The sequence below is a fragment of the Protopterus annectens genome, chromosome 2.part1 (assembly GCF_019279795.1).
Source record: "Protopterus annectens isolate FY-2018-M chromosome 2.part1, PAN1.0, whole genome shotgun sequence".
NCBI classification, from domain to species: domain Eukaryota; kingdom Metazoa; phylum Chordata; order Ceratodontiformes; family Protopteridae; genus Protopterus; species Protopterus annectens.
In genome coordinates, this window is record NC_056729.1 from 975,997,847 (window position 1) to 976,018,602 (window position 20,756).

A 20,756-nucleotide genomic window follows, 5' to 3' on the forward strand; every position below is an offset into this window, starting at 1 on the left:
TGATGAGGGCAAAGCTGTCCATACAGCCTACCTGGACTTGGCTAAGGCCTTCGACACAATACCCCACTCAGGCATCATAGATAAGCTCAACAGCTTAAATGTAAACCATTATGTCTCTGGATGGGTTGCAAACTGGCTAAAGGACAGAACCCATAAAGTTAAAATCGCTGGAGCATTGTCAGACTCAAAGCCAGTCACAAGTGGTGTCCCACAGGGATCTGTCCTGGGACCCCTCTTGTTCGGCATTTATTTCTCAGATGTTAAAGCAAACATGGGAGGGTTGTGGCTGACAAAGTTCGCAGATGACTGCAGACTAGGCGCCATAGTCGATACACCAGCGGACACATACATCCTACAAAAAAGCCTCACAGAAACGGACAACTGGTGCCGGAGTCATGGCCTTAAACTAAATGCCAAAAAATGTATAGTCATCCCCTTTGGGAAAAAGAAAGTACCCACAAATTATCACATAGACAGCAACCCACTGAGTACAGAAAAAGTAATCAGAGACCTAGGGACCCAAGTCGACAGCGACCTCTCATTTGACACCCACGTTGCTAAAGTGGTTAGAAAGACATTCTACCTTGCACACCTTATCATGAAGGGATTCACATCCAGATCCAAGGATGTCATTGTACCCCTATACTCTTCCCTCATCAGACCCATGATTGAGTACAATGCCCCATTTGGTATGTACCTCACCCGGCATTTGCAACAGCTGGAGAGACCACAAAAGTACATCACCAAGAGGATCAAGGGTCTCCAACATATGTCTTATTCTGCCAGACTAAAGATACTCCAGCTCTATTCAGTAGCATACCGCCTGCTCAGAGGTGATCTGTGCCTGATGTACAAGGCCATGTCCAATCAGGAACTGATGGACATGCTCCACCTCAAAAAATCCAAATCCATCAGAACCACGAGAGCTAAAGACTTAAACCTCGGCACAAGTATGAATAGGACATGCTGGAGGGATAGATTCCTAACCCAGAGGCTTCCCATGCTCTGGAACAGAATTCCAGTTCATGTTAGGCACAGCCCCTCACTAACTCTCTTCAAGAGAAATCTTGATGAGTGGATGGGAGATTGTAAATTTACCCCAGGGGTTACATCTGTGTCACTACTAGACAGGGGCACAGTAAACTAATTCTATTATATAAGGGGACCTTCACTGTGTCACTACTAGACAGAGGCACAGTATTCTAAATCTATTCTGTGCATTTTTGTACCATTTCATGGGGTGGCGAAAGCCCCATCACTATGGCTAGGCTTGCAAATGCCCCAGGGCAGATAGCCTAGTACTAAACTATGAAACTATGAAACTATGATATTATTTTTCTTATTGTAAAATTTTCCATATCTGGATGCCTTTGTATTTCTCTTCGAATATCTTTGTGGCTGCCTTCTCTATATTAATTAATTTGGCTTTCTTCTTTTGCATAAATATTGCACCATATCAAATCTCTCTTTCTTTCCCATGTCCATATTTCTTTTTTATACTTTTCAAATATCTCTTGGTTTTGTTGTTTACATTTTTGCACTTTCTCAGATGCTTTCTTTTCCAAACAGATTAAAGTTTCTTGATCTGTATGTTGTTTTTCAAAAATCTGTTGTATTAAAGAATGCAAATTTTTATTTGAAGCATCTGGCGGTTTGAAGCTACTGACAGGTTTTCCTGTGAAAGTATTTTTCTTTCCTCTAATTTATCTTGGAATCTCTTTGTATATCCTCTGTCTGGAAATTCTGGGCTTTCTGCATAACAGTAACAATACATAATTTCTTTCTTATCCTCCATAGTCCACTTTATTGTCTTTATGGCTCTTCTTTGGCCTATCAGTTTTTGTGATTTTTTTTGGACTGCTACCTCCTTTTACAACAGGGGTGCCATCCCCCGCTGGGCCTGGCCTGGCCCCATTGTAAGAATGTTTCCGTATTTTGAGGATTCTACACTGTCATTTTTTTCAGTCCTGGCACCAGTGCGCATACCAGGATTGGGCACTTTTTTATCCTGGGTCTTGTGCACCCAGCTATCTTTTTTGTTTTTGACTTACTTCTGTCCATGATATATGCTATATAAATACAGTCTATATATCAATGTCGCCTTGATGAGATTTTCTGAAAAACAGGGCCCACCGTGTGAAGGTACTCACCAAGACTTGAAGATGAATTCATTTTCAGCACTACTACTCTCCTTTGTTTGCTGACTTTTCATCTCTCCATTTGGAGCCCATGGAGAGGGTGTGCACATGTCTGCTGAGACACTGAATTGACAGCCTGAGCAGGGAGTGCATGACATTTGAGACAGTGAATAGCCTTGACAGGAAGTGCACATGACTGCTGATCACTGAATAAACAGCCTGGTAGGGAGTAAACATGTCTGCTGGGTCACTGAAAATGCAGCCTGGACATGGTGTGTATGACTGTAGAAACAATGAATATATATACCGCCTGGACAGAGTGTACACATGACTGCTGAGACACTGATTATACAGCCTGGGCAGGCAGTGCATGACTGTTGAGAAACTGAATATACAGCATGGACAGTGAGTGCATGACTGCAGAGATACTAAATATATAGCTCGAGCAGAGACTGCACATGACTGCTGGGACAGTTAATTTACAGCTTGGGCAGGGAGTGGGCTTGTTTGCTGAGACACTGATAATACAGCTGTGGTAGAAAATGTACATGATTGCTGAGACCAATAATATATTATCTGAGCAGGGAGTAAACCTGCCTGTTCACCATCCTCCCAAAATGTAGATAAAGGTGTGTATTGATTTACCTTATGTAGTAGGTTTTCATATTCATGCATGTATATATATATATATATATATATATATATATATATATATATATATATATATATATATATATATATATACACATACTGCACAGGATGTTATCATGCAGAATCAACAATTGATTAGCAGCATGGGACTAAACTAAGCAAAGTGCAAAGACTAAGAATACGATATCACACATTGTTGAACCTGGTACATTATTTGAATGGTTTCTTAGCTTAGGTAAAGTGTTCAGTGTGCTGGATTATAAATATTACTCAACTGGCACTGTTTGTTTATCTTGGATGATGTGCCTTTGCTCACTGCTTTGGTTAATGACACCTTTAGGGAAAGTGCTTGGAGTTTGAATGTGACTATTCTGACTATTTGTGTTATGGAATATGATTAAAATAATTTGAATAATAATTGGTGTTGTTTGTGGCTGAAAATGATTTATGGGTTAGACCTTAAAATGATAATAGTTTGCTATAAATGCTGTTTTCTGAATGACAAAGCCCAGTATTAACAATTAACAGCAGATGTCACTGTACATAGTTATTACAGTTTGGTAAATTTGACTTTTATCTTTTGTAAACTTGTGATAAACTTCTGTAATGAAAGCTGTATTGTGTTGTAGCAGGAGCAGAGCAGTAAGTACTGAAGTAAAAGTAGAGGAATTGAGTAAGTGGAAGTTAATGATTGATGCGGTTTATGTACATCTGCTGAATTTGCTGAATAAATGAAAGTGAGCAATTGCACTATAGCATTAACTCTTGAAAAATAACCATTAATGAAAACTTCTGACAGGCATGCAATATTATAAAACACATTTCCATTTATAGCAAAAACATGGGGAGACAAAAGGGTAGAATTTTATCTTCTGTCCACTAAGCTAATTATTTTATATTACTATAAGCATTGTAAATCAGGCTGTTAAAGCATTCCAAGTAAATCTATATTTCCTTAAACAGCACAGATTTATTTATTTAACATTTGTTGACTAGGAAAGTCCAACTAGGAGCAGAGCCTGTTTTCAGTGGAGGCCCAGGGAGAAACGCTCCAGAGTCTTTAGAATGTGGGAGGAAACCAGAGTACCTGGAGGAAACCCCATGCGAATGAAGGGAGGACATGCAGACTCCGCACAGAAGGCACCCCAGCCGAGAACTGAACTGGAGAACCTCTTGCTGTGAGGCGACAATGTTAAATGCTGCACAACTGCACCGATACCTTTACATTTCTTGCATCCTTTGTCCTGCTATACTCAATACTGCTTGTATGAAGATGATACCAAATAATGTTCATGCCCAACACAAATAAAGGGTTTTACATCTTTTCATTTGAATGACAATAAGCTGTTTAGTTTCAGTAACTGGAAAGTCAGTTTTGTACTGCAAAATTGGATATCAAACTCTTGAAAAGATGTTCTGTTGGTTAGGATTTCAAAGCCTTCTCTCCTTTCTATTCACTGAGTGATCTCCATCATGTTTCTATCAATTGTCTTCTCAAAAAGAAATTCTATATGTAATTTGATCTGTGATGTAATCCAATCAAATCAAATTTTCAGACCAAATTTGTCTGCTCTCTTTGTTATCACTATGGTTTACAAAACAAAAAAAAAAATTCAATAAGATTTTCTAAAACTAAGGGTAAATATTTTAGTGAGGTTTGATAATATCTATCCAATAATTCTCAAATCCTTGAACATAGAACTAATGAAATCACTGACTATTCTTTAAAATAATGGAAAGTAGGCAATATGAGGAGTGGAAGGTATAGAAACTGTTTTTCCTTACAAGAATGTGAGTGAGTCAAAGGTTGGATACTGACAACCCTTCACCATCATTGCATTCATAGGGAAAACACAGAATCACTTGTAAAGAAGTGGACTGCAGAACATTTGGGAACCAACAGATCATAGCGATGAGGGCAGCCTGAAATTGCAGTGAGAACTTCATAAAAGGCCAAGGTACAATACCAAAAAGGGTATAATGGTATGATGATGATCTTAGACTTCAGTAAGGCAGTTTATATATCACACAAAAATTAGTGAACAAATTAAACTGTTCTAAGGTGAGTCCTTGGCTGTTAGAACGGGAAATTAACTTGCTAGAAAGAAGGATGCTGGAGATAATTATAAGAAGAGTCCACAATGATGAATGGATGGCTACCAGTGGGGTACTACAGATGTCAGTTTTGCCTGAAAATGATTAATTGGTTGAAAGATGTACACTAAGCTAATGATCACTGGGTCTGCTGTAAGCCTAGCCAAGCATCCCATATGTATACTATAAGTTTATGTGACTCAGAAGTTATTTTAAGGGGTATATGCAAAGCATAGCTGACTCAACCAGGGCCCTGTACTGGCCCCATGAACTAGCGTCCCACCTATCAACTCTGCAAGAGAAGAGAGAAAAAAAGGACTTCTGCAAAACATTCGGGATAATTTCTGCACAATGTACAACAATACCTAGTTTGTGCACCCTCCCCCAGCTCTTAAAGTTAAGAGCAAGAAAAAAAATCTGTCCCTTCTACTGGCACACTAAACAGGTGGTCAGATGCAGGGCGAAACCCCTTTCTTGCCCTAGCCATTTGGTTCCCATTTTGTGCCTTGCCCCTGACCCTCCTTCCTCACACATTGTAGTAATAAAATAAAAAATAATTTCTTCCTTTAAAATGTAGGAAATATTTGTTGCAGTTTATACCCTACCTGAAGAGAGCATTACAGTGCTCAGGTTTTAGTTAAAAAAATAAACTTTTCTTTTTTAAACTGTAGCAAACGGCTTCCTACAAATGTAGCAGGAAGTAAAAAAGTTGCTGCAGTTTATATCCTTCTCGAAGTGCTACAGTGCAGTTAAAAAAAAAAAATTCTTTTAAACTGTAGCGAACTGCTTGCTACAATGGAGCAAGCATTTGCAACAGTTTAGAACACAAACAGAGTGCTACAGTGGTCAGCTTTGACTGCAAATGGAATTCTGGCTTGTAAAAGCCGGTATTGCACTAAAGAGCAATTGGAATGATGAATGACCGATCACTCTCCTAACACTTTTTGCCCTCGACAGCCTCTTGCTCTACTATTCCCTAGTTATGCTACTGGGTATATGTAATCTAAGACAAGATTTACAGGCTGCCATTGTCTATTAGAGGCATAGGTACTAGACCTGAAATATATTTTCGATTTCCAATCCACTGGTGCAAGTTTCTCTTGAATAAGGGAATGGAAGAGGTCTACTTCACATGGGTGGGAAGCCTGTTCCAGAGAAGGGGAATACTGTGGGACATGTACCTGTCCCTCCAATATGTCTTATTTATGTCGCAAGTAAGTTTGAATCCCTAGATTGAGTAATTCTGATGCTGTTCATTTTGCAGATATGTAAAAGTCCATCAGAGGGGGATCCAAGGATGCCTTGTATGCCAGGTATAGATCACCTCTCAAAAATCTGTAAGAAACAGAGTACAGAGATAGGGCTTTGAGGCAATTTGCATAGGACATGCTGTTTATTCTCTGTATTCTTTTTGTTAGGAACCTCTGTGAACATTCCAGTTGTTGCATGTACCTGGTCAGAAACATGCCAGATGATTAGTTGTACTCTATTATGAGCCTGATGAGGGCCAAATACAGTGGAACAATGACTTTCTTGGACATATATGCCATACTTTTGATTATAAGTTGAGCAACACAGAGTGATTTCCTTACTACCTTAGACACATGTTGGTTGAAAGCTGGGTGATATCTGAATACATATCCAAATCCCTGACTACTGGTTCTACTCCTAGGGGTGTGATATTGATGAGGTTATTTCCTAGGGTGGCTAACATCCCAAAGTGTACTATGATGCATTTCCTGGCATTAAGATTTAAGGTGTGGTGTTGGCACCAGTCACTTGTCTGTTTTGGTCCTTCTTGTAGGATGATAGTGTCCAGGAGAGGGGATTCTATGACCGTAATCATCTGCAAACATGGTCAGTCAGAGGCCCTTGACACTGGCTGACTGAATTTGCAGATGACTGCAAATTAGGAGCTGTCATTGAATCTCACACTGACAGAAATATTCTCCAGGAGGGGCTGACACAGACAAACAACTGGTGTCAGAGCCATGGACTAAAAGTAAATGCAAGAAATGCATAATAGTATCCTTTGGGAAGTCATCCATCCCTGGTAACTGTCATATTGACAACACACCCCTTAGAGTTGACCCAGTAGTCATGGACTTAGGGACACTCATAGCTAGTACAGTGGTGAGGAAATCATTCTATGTTGTGCAACTTATAAACAAAGGTATGGCATCTAAGTCCAAGGAAGTCATTGTTCCACTGCATTCGGCATTCATCAGACCTATCACTGAGTACAATGCCCCCTTTGGTATGTACCTAAATAGGCATATCCAACAAATGGAATGTCCACAGAGGTTCCTCACTACAAGAATACAGGGCATAAGTAATATGCCCTATGCAGACCACCTCAAGGCCTTGTCCCTGTATTCCATCTCCTACAGTCTTTTGAGGAGAGATCTATGCCTGGCATACATGGCATTGTCAGACCCCACTCTGATGTACCTCCTGCATATCCACAAAACAAACAGCAGCAGAATTACCGTTTTAAAGACTTAAACCTTGCCTGTGATATAAATAGAACCTGCTGGAGAGATAGCTATGTATCCCAGAGACTACCCCATCTATGGAACATGCTCCCCATCCATGTGAAGCAGACTTCCTCCCTAACCCAATTCAAGTGCAACTTGGACAATTGGATGGGAAACAGGAAATTCATCCTTGGTTTGACACCTATGTCTCTAATGGACACAGATAACCTGCAAATTGTTCATCTCCCAGGCCCATGCTTGCACTAATGAAGGGTATCAGAACTTGTCAGAGATTTGGGATGCATAGCTAGGCTTAAAAAGGCCCTTGTGGTCATTAGCCTAGTAAACACCTATGAATCTATCTATGAACCTAAGTAGATGCTAAAAAGGAGCAGATGCAGCACAGACCCCTGAGGGAACTACGCTAGTGACCGGTCTCTTTGTGGAAGTACCCTCCCCTGTCCTAACTTCCTTGGTCTTATCTGAGAGCCAGCAGATTATCCAGCTCATAATATAGTGGCTTATGCCTATATCTATATGTTTATTTACAATGCCCAAGTGGAGTATTGTATCCGATGCATTAGTCAGGTCAAGGTAGGCAGTATACACAATTTTGCTCTCATCTTTTGACATGGTGACTCTTTCAAAGAAGTCCACCAGGTTGAGTAGGCATTATCTGCCCTTGACAAAACCTTACCGGATTGGGTCCAGTGTTTAAAGATTTTCTATATCCTTATTAATCATTTCCATGACCTTGCATATGAGACTAGTCAGACTTATGGGTCTGTAGTTCCCAGGGTCTGTTGATGGCCTGCCCTTATGTAGAGGGATGACCTCTGCAGTTCTCCATTCAAGCAGCATGAATCCTGTCTCAAAGCTGTGGTTAAACAGTGACACCAGTGGTCCTTATAGGTCATGTTTCAGGCTATTTAGGTGGTATCCTGGGATATAATTGGTGCCCATAAGTGCAGTGTTTTTGGCTTTAGGCAGGGCATCTAGGACCTGTTCCCCAGTGATAATTGGATGGTTACGTTTGATGGTATTTCTTATAGGTGGCTCTGTCTACAATCAGTTCTGCGCATTGCTGTGTGCTGCCTTTCTGATTTTGGACATAGATGAAGAAAGCCTTGTGGATGTTCTTTGCCTGGGAAACTATCTTTACCTCAAATTTAGCTTTAGTAGACTTAATTTACTCTCTTAGTTCTTTGTTTAAATTGATGAAAGTGTTTTTATCATGCTGGGCATAGCACTTTCTAATCTTGGCTATGCCCTTTTTTCATTTTTTTGTACTGTCAGTTTATGTTTGGATTACACTAGGGTAGTTTGTTTTTTGAGTTAGTTCTGGGCTTATTTCTGGTGGGCACAGCTGTTTCTATACATTTATTGACATGATTGTACAGGGATTCTGTGAACAATTCTGCATAGGCAGCTGTGTTCTCAGGGTGTGGTGGGCCTTAAAGTTTGGCAGGTTATTACTTAGTAGTTGGAAGTCTGTCTTAGAATAGTTGCTAAATGCCACAGATTTAGCTTGGGTCACAGAACTGAATTTTATTATGAAGGAGGTAGCTTTGTTATCTGACCCTACCAGAGATGACACTTCATTTTGGGGGATACAGCATTCTCCCATATTTCTGAATACAAACTCGAGTATGTTTTCATCCCCAGTCTGTGTACGGATTATATGGCCAGTGTTTACAAAGCTAAGGAATCTCTGGGTTGGTAAGTTGGAGTCGGGTAAGTATCACAGTTTATAGTGCGATAGTTGAAGTCATCCATGAATATGGCATTGGCTTGAATGCTGGGAACCTCCAGTAAGTCCTAGTACATGCTATGGATTTCTTAGGTCTTAGAGGGTGACCAATTGCTTGCAAGGATAATGATATAGGACGTTTCGTATGAAAATATGGACATGGAGAAGCTGACGCACATTATCCTGTTTGACTAATCTTGAGGTGAGTTTGTTGTTGATACAAATTGAGACACCTTCACCTTAGGTCCCTGCCTGTGTAGTAGCAGGCTATGATTTTGCTCTGTGGCAGGTTTGTCAGTTTTGCAATGTCTAAAAAAGGCACGATGCCGAAGGACAATGTTTTACCCAATATTCAAAAGCCTAGAGAGGACAGGTGCAGCCCATCCTTGGCAAAGCAATGTGGTCGTCTGTTGACCATATCCTCTCATGCTGATAAATATTGTACTCCCTTGAAATGATATTGGAAACTAAGCCAATTATTGAAGTCATTCCTGTTTTGTTCATATTGTGGCATCACTGTTGGTGAAGGCAGAATGTTACTCAATGCTAGGCTGACTGTGACCTGGGACATATAATCCAAGAGTTCCATAAAGTCTCTCTTCAGGTCATTTTTGCCCACATGGACTAAGACTGAATTATAGAGGTACTTGTCATCTAATGATTTGAGTGCATGGGTGATTTGCTGGATCCTGGCCCCTGACAGACAACTGACCATGATTTTCTCCTTATTCAGTCTGGTGAGGGGGACATCTGTATGTCTCACAATGGAATCTCGTATGACTAAAAATATTGGGTAGTGTGTTGGTCCTTCTTAATGCCTTTATAAGTGACATTGCTGAGTGTCTGGAAGGAAAATTATGGCTTCCTGCAGAAAGTATCCACTCTGGCCCTCTCTTTCTCTCTCTCTCTCTCTCTCACACACACAAAGACATGCGCACGTACACATACACACAAACACATACACACACACACACACACACACACACACACACACACACACACACACACACACACACACACACACACACACACACACACACCTGATATAATACTATGTGCTTTCCAGATTCTTTGGCAGTTCAGGGATGGTATTATTTCCTATGCACATACTTGTGTGAGTGCAAGTCAGGTGGTGCCTTTATGGCCATGTGTGTAATCTATGGCACTTGGTACTTCAGAGATAGAGAAATACGATGTCACAGAAGGCAGAAATAGTGCTGCTCTCTCCTCTGCATTCCTTGTGAACCATTATGCTCTTCCACATGCAGAAGCATTATATCAAAGTACTCATTAAGTTTCCAGAGGCAGATACCTGTAAAATATTCATTCTGTCTCCATCATAGTGCTTTAGAATAGAAAGAGCTTCACATGTCTTGGTGTCTGTGAAGATAAGAACATCATACATTTCCACAGCCTCAGCATGTTAGTAAAATATGTCGTCAAGGGTCTTTATTATACCATAATCTACTTTGTACTAATCAATTATCTAGTTATCAGTTTGGTGAGAGTAAACAAGACTCTACTTGTAATGCCAATATGGCTATGATCAAAGATGGCATGCAACCGCTTTGGCATTGTCCATGGCTGAAGCAATGAGATGCAGCTGCCATGCAGACCCAGCTTGGGTCTCCTCTGAAAAAAGAAGCCAGCTTAGTAGGACTACCCAGACAACAAAGAATAGATAGGTAGACTGATAGGTAAATTGTGTACTAATTTGCATGAGTTGTATACTGTACTGAGGACGCTCTTGCTCTGTTGTGCGGCTTATGTTTCTCATTTGCCTACAGCCCATGCATCATAACCTGCCATGCAAACAGATCTTTTGCACTTCACACCTTGTCTATGAAATTCACTCCTTGTATCTCCAAAGGTGCACCCTACATGCCATAAAGATTATCAGTTCCATCTCTGTACATGTTTTCTTTGTTGAAGATGCAGTTATTATTCAATATTTGACTTTAACTATTCTAAAGTGACTTTGAAGACTCTTTTGAGTACTATACCACTGCCTGCTTTAGTATTTTATTTTCTTGCACTATAGAATATTTCAATATCATGTGCAAATTTTATTAAGGGAAGATCCAAACGATAGTCTGAAATTAACTTTTTTAAGACTGTTTATTAAATATGCAGCCCAATACATTTTCTTTTATATTGTGCAAAGTGCTGTTAACGTTTGTCATGTTTTGTGATGCATATAATGTATTTTATCTGTTGTTGCAGTAATTGTCCTTACATTTCAAATCCAGTAAAGATTTCTGATCTTGGAATTATCTTGCTTAGCACTGACACTATGGAGACATCAGTGGGTAATATTCATGAGCTGGAATGATTTAGTAAGCTTTGTCACTGCACATGGTGACATAAACTATGATGATCATTTTCAGTCATATGTTTCCTGCTGCTGCAGTTTTGCATTTTGCAGATGTGCTAGTCTTGTTTTATTGTTTTAAATACAACTGCAAGCCTGTCAAGGAAGGTTTACATCTCAATTATTTTTATGCATGCCCTTTCTATCCCTGCCCTGACTTAAAGATAATGAGACTTCACTCATCTGTTAATCTGAGCTTCTCTCCACTCCTCTTGAGGCTTTAAGTTCTGTTCCATTTAACGGCCGTAGTTCACTTTGTATGCTTATTATCTTCAGCTTCCAATTCTTCACAATCATCTGTAGCATGTTGTTCTTTCTTTTGCTTGTTCTAATCTTTTTAACACTACCTAAATTTTGTGCTGGCTGGAAGTTTTAACTTGACTTAACTCAATGGAATGCTAACACTATTAGCCTGCCATGGATTTATCCATTTAACTATCTTATCTAATCAGTATCTACTCTTCCTTTGAGGTGTTACTTTTATTATGTTGTGTTTCCTAGAACCTGAATATAGCCCTGTTGCTTCATTATGTGGCCTTCAGAAATAATTTGTAGTATATGAAGCACCATGGTTATAGTACATACTTCTCAAGTGTCCAGATTTTTGCAGACTGTCCAAAATTTTGCCTCATATTTTTGGCCTGTTCCTGATAAAAATTGGGGTTTTCTGTCAAATCTGTGAGGCCTGAATTCACTAACAATGGCAGCTATTTAAGTTTCAGACTTCATGTCATTCAGCAAATGCATGGTGACACAAAACCTTTTATTTTAGCAACCATCTAAATTTATGAATCAGAATATAAAGAATTAGTCCAGATAAAATCACTTCAGCTAACAGATGTAGGAGACTCTTTCCCTGATACCCTCCCTGTGGGAGGAATAAAGACACCTAATTGAAGTTTCCAGCAGTTTATTTAGATAAGCAGGTAGATGGACAAACGTTCTTGTTCTAATACATTACATTCAACAGGTCAGTTATTTAAAGGTGGTTACAGACAATGGTGGGAAGGTCCATGGGAGCTGACTAGAGGAAAATCTGGGAGATGGAAAAGCAAGGAGCCAATCCCAAAGCTTAGAGGTTATTCACTTGTTTGAATATTCCTGAAAAAAAATCCTTGAGGGTTATCCAGCTCAGCAGGCTGTGAAGTTTCATTCTTAGTCAAACGTTTACATTTTTATTTTTAACTTCTAACAAACAAAACATGACAACACACTATGAGCTACAGCTATAGAACTATATTTAAGAGAACACTTTCACCTGAGCTTCGTCAGGTCCATCCAGTACAGTGGTTTACACTTTGATCATTGAAAAATACCTGTTTTTATGAGACTATCACCAGAGTTTGTCTGTTTGGTAACACATGTAAAATGAGAGGCTTATCTGCATCAGTGTTGCTCATATACCTTGGAGCCAAGTATGAAAGCTTTAATACAGAACTTTCTCCAGTCTACCACACGCTTTATTATAGATCTTTCTCTAGTCTATCACATGTAATATGAGATGCTGTGCCCACTTTTACTGGACTCATTATCTCTTGACATATAACACGAAAGGCTAATATTCTCTTGTATAGCAAAAAAGGTTTACAGTGCCTGCTTATAAGAGGCTCATATACATGAATAATGTGACCAGTACCCTTTCTTCTTCTTCTTCTTCTTCTTGATGAAGATAGACCTTTTTATCTGCAGAGGAGGTAGTCACTTAAAGCTAGACTAGGTGATTCACATTTTTTGAACAATACACGTATCCAGAGAAATAGCATACAGCAGGAAACAAGTCACAGTGCTTATGTTTACATAGCTCAAGTAGGAGGAAAAAAGTAAAAAGTAAGTAAAGTTTGAGATCCCAGAACTTTTTGTGTAGGCTTTCTGTGCCCATGGAATAAAAACCCACCAAGTGGTGAACTACAGAGTATACAAAAACTTTTAATAAACATAAGGATCTCATTTTCTCTCACTGCAGCAACCAAGAGCATTCCACTCTCACTGAAGTGACCAATAGCATTCCACTCTCACTGCAGTGGCCAGGAGCATTCCATTCTCACTGCAGTGACCAAGAGCATTCAATTCTCACTTTAGTGACCAAGAGCATTCCACTCTCACTGCAGTGACCAGGAGCATTTCACTCTCACTCCAGTGACAAATAGCATTTCACTCTCACTGCAGTGACCAGGAGCATTCCATTCTCACTGCAGTGACCAAGAGCATTCAATTCTCACTGCAGTGACCAAGAGCATTCCACTCTCCAAGAGCATTCCACTTTCACTGCAGTGACCGATAGCATTCCACTCTCACTGCAGTGACCAAGAGCATTCCACTCTCACTGCAGCTACTTCACAGCAACCAGGTATAGATACTGTAGCCACTGGGCCTGCATTTAACAACATTTCTAAAATCTGTAGAACAATGAAAATCACTGTTCCAGGGCACCGCTCCACACTGCTATATTCTTTATATCCTAGGCACAATTTGCCTATGCTTAAAGAAGATCTGAAATTCTTATGTTTATTAAAAGTTTTTGTATACTTCTTCACTTTGCCAGTTGGTGGATTTTTAATCCATGAGCACAGAAAACCTATGCAAAAGGTTCTGGGGGCTCAAACTTTACTTACTTTTTACTTTTTTCCTCCTACTTGTGTACATCCATGAGCTCTTTAAAAAGTCTGACATGGAAAAAAGCCAATTGTTAGCAGATGCCCAGGGGGAAACACTCCAGGTGCATGTCTTTGTAAGTGAGAGGAAACCAGAATACCCAGAGAAAACCCACACAGACACAGGAAGGACATGCAGACTCCACACAGAAGGCACTCCAGCCAAAAATCGAAATGGAGAGCCTCTTGGTATGAGGTGACAATGCTACCACTGCATCACTGCACTGTCCATGAGCACTGTGACTTGTTTTTCACTATATGCTATTTTTCTGGATGCATATATTGTTCAAAAATGGGAATCGCCTAGTGTAGCTTTAAGTGAATACCTCCCCTGCATATAAAAAGGTCTGCCTTCATCAAGAGGAAGAAAAAATTGGACTGGTGACATTAATCATGTATTTGAGCCTCTTATAAGCATACACTGTAAACCCTTTTTGTTATACAACAGAATATTAGCCTTTCATATTATATGTCAGGAGATAATGATCCAGTAAAAATGGTACAGCTTCTCATATTACATGTGATATAATGGAAAAAGTTATGTAATAAAGCTTTCATACTTGATTCCAAGGAATATGAGCTCCACTGATGCAGATACAGCCTCTCATTTTGCATGTGTTACCAAACAGACTAATAAAGTCTGGTGATAGTCTTGTAAAGGCAGGCATTTTCAATGATCAAAGTATAAACCACTCTATTAGATGGACCTGATAAAGCTCAGGCAAAAGTATTCTCTGAAATGTAGTTCTATATTTGTAGCGCACAGTGTGTTGCTATGTTTTGCTTGTTAGAAGTTAAAAATATGAATAAAACCTTTTAACTAAGAATGAGGCTCCACAGGCTGCTGAGCTGGTTAACCCTCATTGTTTTTTCTGGAATATTCAAATAAGGGACTAATCTCTAAGCTTTGAGATTGGTTCCTTGTTTTCCGTCTTCTAGATTTTTCTCTAATCAGCTCCCATGGATCCTCCCACCAATGTCTGTAACTGCCTTTAAATAACTGACCTGTTGAATATAAATTATTAAAACAAGAACACTCATCCATCTACCTGCTTAACTGAATAAACTACTGGAAACTTCAACAAGGTGTCTGTATTCCTCCCACAGGGAGAGTATCAGAGAGAGAGAGAGTCTCCTACATCTGTTAGCTAAAGTGATTTTTATATGGACTAATCCTTTATACTCTGTTTATTGTTAGTCCTGTCACCCTCTGGGTCACAGGTGGGATAACAGACTTCACTTGAGCCCTCTGGATTGCCTCTGTTTTAAATTTATAAGAGTAGTATTTAACAGTTGTTTCAATTTTTGGTAATTTACTCCTCATTCATTTTGAGCCCGCTGGATTACCTCTGTTTTAAATTTATAAGAGTAGTATTTAACAATTTGTTCCAATGTTTGGTAATTTACCCCCCATTACTTTTGTCTTTGTCCCAGATTACTTGTGCTAAGAGGTTGAGAGGTACTTATTTTCCAAATTCAGAGGGGCACTTCCTTCTGGACAATGTCTATGTGGTAGCATTGTGTTTTATGTCTTTCAAAGATGTGCAACTCTTTACACTCCTACACTTTTTTTAGTAACTAGAAGATCATTGGGGCAGCTAAAACTGCATGCACTACAAAGAATTATGATTGTGTCACTCAGATCATAACTAACTAGCTATGTGTTCTCTCATGGATGTCAGGGTTTTATGTGTTCTCTCATGGATGTCAGGATTTGCTTGTCAAGCTGTGCTTCTCTCTACTCTCATGGTAATTTCTTGAACTCCATCTCTAGAACACATAACATTGGTTATAATTGCATGCCCATATCATAATCCTCTACATTATTAAGAAATCAGAGAACAGAGACATTCCAAAGGAACTGTAAAAGTAGAAAGAGCTAATAGGCAAGGAATAACTTAACAAAATATAAGGAGACAAGTGGATAACTAAACATCAATGATTTCTGAACTACCATTTTCATAACACGTAGCTAAACTAATCAATTAAATGATGAAATTTCTACAGATATCAGATTTAAGTTTCACATAGATGAAACCTTGTCAAAATATGTTCTTTTTCTGAAACTGCAGGCAATATGACGTGTTTGACAATTTAATAGGCTGGAATAGTTTGGTGCATAAGTACTTCTTCCATGCATAGCCTGGGGTAAACTGAAGCAACTAAACTGAAACATTTCCCAGAAGACAAGAGAAAGAAAGTATTGTGTACTGGATTTGGCAAAGGATGGATTTCTTGGTTATATGCAGTGTTTGAAATGCGAGGGAGAAAGCAGTGTGCATGTGTAAGCATGCATGCGTGTGTGTGTGTGTGTGTGTGTGTGTGTGTGTGTGTGTGTGTGTGTGTGTGTGTGTGTATGTATGTTTGTGTGCACACGTGTGTGTGTGTTTTGTGGAACTGTACTAATTAATGATCTAAAATCTTGAGAAATATTAATGCTAAGGCCAATATGTTATAATCAACCTTTGCATTTTTCATCCTGTTGTTTCATAATTTGTCATTTAGTTTCTTATACTCTAGGCTAAGGTTTCTTTTAATCTCTACGCAAATTTACTAGGATAGTGTTAATATGTATAAATTAAAAAGAAGAAAAGAAACAAAAAAAAAGAAGAGAAAGAAAGAAAAATGAATTGCAGATGTTAGTTTATACAAAGAGACCTTTATTCCATGAAATACAAGGAGAATGTTGTAGAAGCCATTTACAATCCCATCATTCTTTGTTTCTAAAATGTTCTAATTCATTTGAAAGAGCAATTCTTTGCTGACAGTGCAAATGAGGGAGGATGTGATAATGCAACTCTCTTTCCTAGCTTTTGTCACTTGTCATCTTGCTTTTCAGCAAGCTATGCACGGAGTGCCTGAATAGTGCAAGAGCTGCTGCACACAATCTGGCCGCCAAGCGATCCAGGAATGAGCCCCCGAGACATGCACGAGCGCGCCTACACTATTCCCACATGGACACCACTGCTAAATGCTAATTATCTCATTTGCTGGTGAAAACCATGCAAATTAGGTGAATTAGAGATTCAGGAAGCAGGGAGGCATCTGTGCGAGAATAGTGTAACCTGCAGAAATGTATTCGGTTACTAACCGAATACATTTTTGCAAATTACAAAATGGAGGCATGACAGCTCTAAAGAAAGCATGTATTCAATGTAGTAGGAATGCCAATGGCTAAATATATGGCCATTGGCATGATAAATAGTTGCAAAATTATAAAAAAATAACTTTTTTTTTGGGGGGGGGGTCGATTTCAGACATTTAAGCGTAGTGCAGTGGTGCGCAAAAGGGATTGGCCTGAAAATAAGAAACAAATTTGTAAATAAGCTTCTAAACCCAAATCGGCATTTTACCATAATAGTCAATGGCATGCATAAGACAATAATACCAAGGAATAGTGGTTGCTAAGGGGGAAAGCTGAGTGTGAGTGTGGTAACTATGAATTAGCATTCTGTTTTATGCAAATGAGGGGATTGATAATGAATCACAGATTTCCTCTCAGTATTAACTTGCACCCAACCATGTAGGTGCAGCAGCACCATTGTATAAGTATGATAGGTGGATGACCTCATAAGGGGGCGTGTCATACATGCTGTAAGCTTATTGGAGCTCTGTGGCCCGTGTTTGCCCTTAGCTAAGCACAGCTAAGGAAGGGGGTGTTTCTGAGGTTGCCTAGCAGTGTTTACATTGCCTAAACAGGTGTGCGTGCTGTGCATTTGGTTTTAAACAAACAAATAAAACCCCAGGAAATAGCAGCTCTGTTCACATCTGAGCACAGGGTATGTGCGGTGTGCCTCAGGGCTTAAACGGGAAGGCAATGGGAAGGGAAAACAGCAGTAGGAAGGCAATCAAGCAGAACTAGCATAGCTGGCAGGTGAAATGTATCAGAATCAGCCAATTATACATGCAACAGCCTAGCATACTGCTATAAACTATGCAAGCACCTTCCAGTCTGTTTTTTCCGACAAATTCTACACCACCAGTATACACAGATGGGAGAAATTTTACCTGACAAAACTAACAAAATGTTAGGGGCTGCTGTCACTGTCATGCATCAATATATGCAAGAGGCTGAGGGTGGTGAGGATGTGAATGCTGACGACCAACCCACAGTGAGGAGAAGGAGAAGAGTGTACAGACCCAGGGTATCCTACCAGGGGCTACATGAGCTGGAGATAGTGGAGCGCTATAGGGTGGACAGGGACATTCTACAGCAAATTGTTGAGCTGTGCTGGCCTCGTCTCACACACAGAACCAACAGAGGGGAACCCATCCCAGTGGATACCAAGGTATGTGTAGGCTTAAGAATACTAGCCACAGGAACCTTCCAAAGGGCAACTGGAGATATCATGGGGGTCTCACAGGAATCAGCATCCAGTGTACTCCACCAGTTCCTGTATGCCATGTCAGCACATGCCAGTGAGCACATATATTTCCTCAACATCCAAGAGGCATTGACCAGCTATATGCATCTCTTCTACCAAATAGCAGAATACCCTGAGGTAGTGGGTGCTATAGACTGCACGCACATACATATCAAAGCACCACCTGGTGAGCGGGGTAGGGTCTACATACACCACAAGGGCTTCCCCTCTATCAACTGCCAGGTCATGTGCGATGCCCAGGGCATTATCCTGAATGTGTGTGCTGGCAGTCCTGGAAGCTATCACAACTCCCACATCTGGCATATGACACAGTTGACCAGGCATTTGCCAATGGGGACATCCCATATGTCCACCTAGTGGGAGATGCTGGCTATGCACTGGAGCCGTGGCTGATGACACCCCTCAGAAATGCACACACACCTAAACAAGAACTCCATAATGAGGCACATGCACAAACCAGAATCATAATAGAGCATGTGTTTGGGATGCTGAAGTCAAAGTTCCACTGCCTGGACATATCCGGTGGAGCCTTGCAGTACTCTCCAGCTACATGTACACAAAGGTTCATAATATGTGCCATGCTATACAATATGATCCTGCGGAAACAGCTGCAGCAGGAACAGCATGGGGAAAGGCCCACACAGCCTCCCCACCATTGCCAAGGCCATCACAGGCACAGAGGGATTTGGAGGAGGAACTACCTGAGCCTGCCCATGTAGGCAGAAGGAGGCGTGCCCAGTATGCCCAGGCCTTGGCAAAGAGACAATGCACAGCACATACACTAACATAGGTTCATACTAGGCTATCTGCCCTAGGGCATTTATAAGCCTAGCCAGAGTGTGTTTGGCTTTTGCCACCCATTTTAAATTAATTTTGCTATGCCCTTTTTTGAGGTTAGTATACTGTGCCTCTGTCTAACAGTGACACAGAAGTGATACCTGGGGTAAACCTATGATCTCCCATCCACTCATCAAGATTCCTCTTGAAGAGAGTCAATGAAGGACTCTGCCTAACCTGGACTGGGATTTTATTCCAGAGTGAAGGGAGCCTCTGGGTTATGAATCTGTCCCTCCAGCATGTCCTATTTATTTCAGTGCTGAGGTTCAAGTCTCTCGAGCGTGCACTCGATGGGATTTGGAATTTCTGAGGTGCAGCATGTCCATTAATTCCGGGTTGGACATGGCTTTATACATCAGGCACAGATCGCCTCTGAGCAGGCGGTATGCCACTGAGTAGAGCTGGAGTTTCTTTAACCAGGCAGCATACGGCATCTGTTTGAGCCCTTTGATCCTCTTGGTGAGGTACTTTTGGGGTCTTTCCAGTTGCCGCAGGTGTCTGGTAAGGTACATCCCAAAAGGGGCATTGTACTCAATTATGGGCCTGATGAGGGATGAGTAAAGAGGCACGATGACCTCCCCTGATCTAGATGTGAATCCCTTCATGATTAGGTGGGCTATATAAAATGTTTTTCTAACCACTTTGGCCATGTGGTTGTCAAATGAGAGATTGCTATCAACTTGGGTCCCCAGGTCCCTAATTACTTCTTCTGTACTTAATGGATTACCACCTATGTGGTAATTTGTGGGCACTTTGTTTTTGCCAAAGGGGATGACTATACACTTTTTGGTGTTTAACTTGAGGCCATGGCTCTGGCACCAGTTGTCTGTGGTATAGACCCAGGGAATGACACCTCTCTCTGACTCGTACATACAGTAAAAGGGTTGCCAAACATGATACTACCTGTGCTTTACCATGTATAGGGAGTGTACTATATGCATCCAACATAGTCAGCCCTACAGCACTGTCCTCAGTACTGGCACAGGCACAAGGTAAGTCAGTCCTCCTATCAATTACTGAATGGAGTAGTATGTTCTGATAGTTGTATCTATGGTATGGACATGAGCATGCAAGGGAATTGGGTGGCTGAATAGGATGGCAGCATGAAATCCATAACAAATACTGCTGTCAACATACTAGGCAGTACTAGACAAGGTGACAAATCCCACTGCAGTACATGTGGTGGGCCAAATGTGTCTCCATAGGACACACACATGCATGTCAGTGAGGCTCACATACCCACCACCAGCCTCGGCCAGTAGGACAGGTGTAGATGACCATAAAGAAAGGCTGGGCTAAGGCCTCCAATTCATGGCAATGGTTAACAGTCCCCCCTTCAGACCTACACAGACAGACTACAACAGGTCTGGCAGTTGTATGTCAGTTCCGAAGAGTAAGAAGT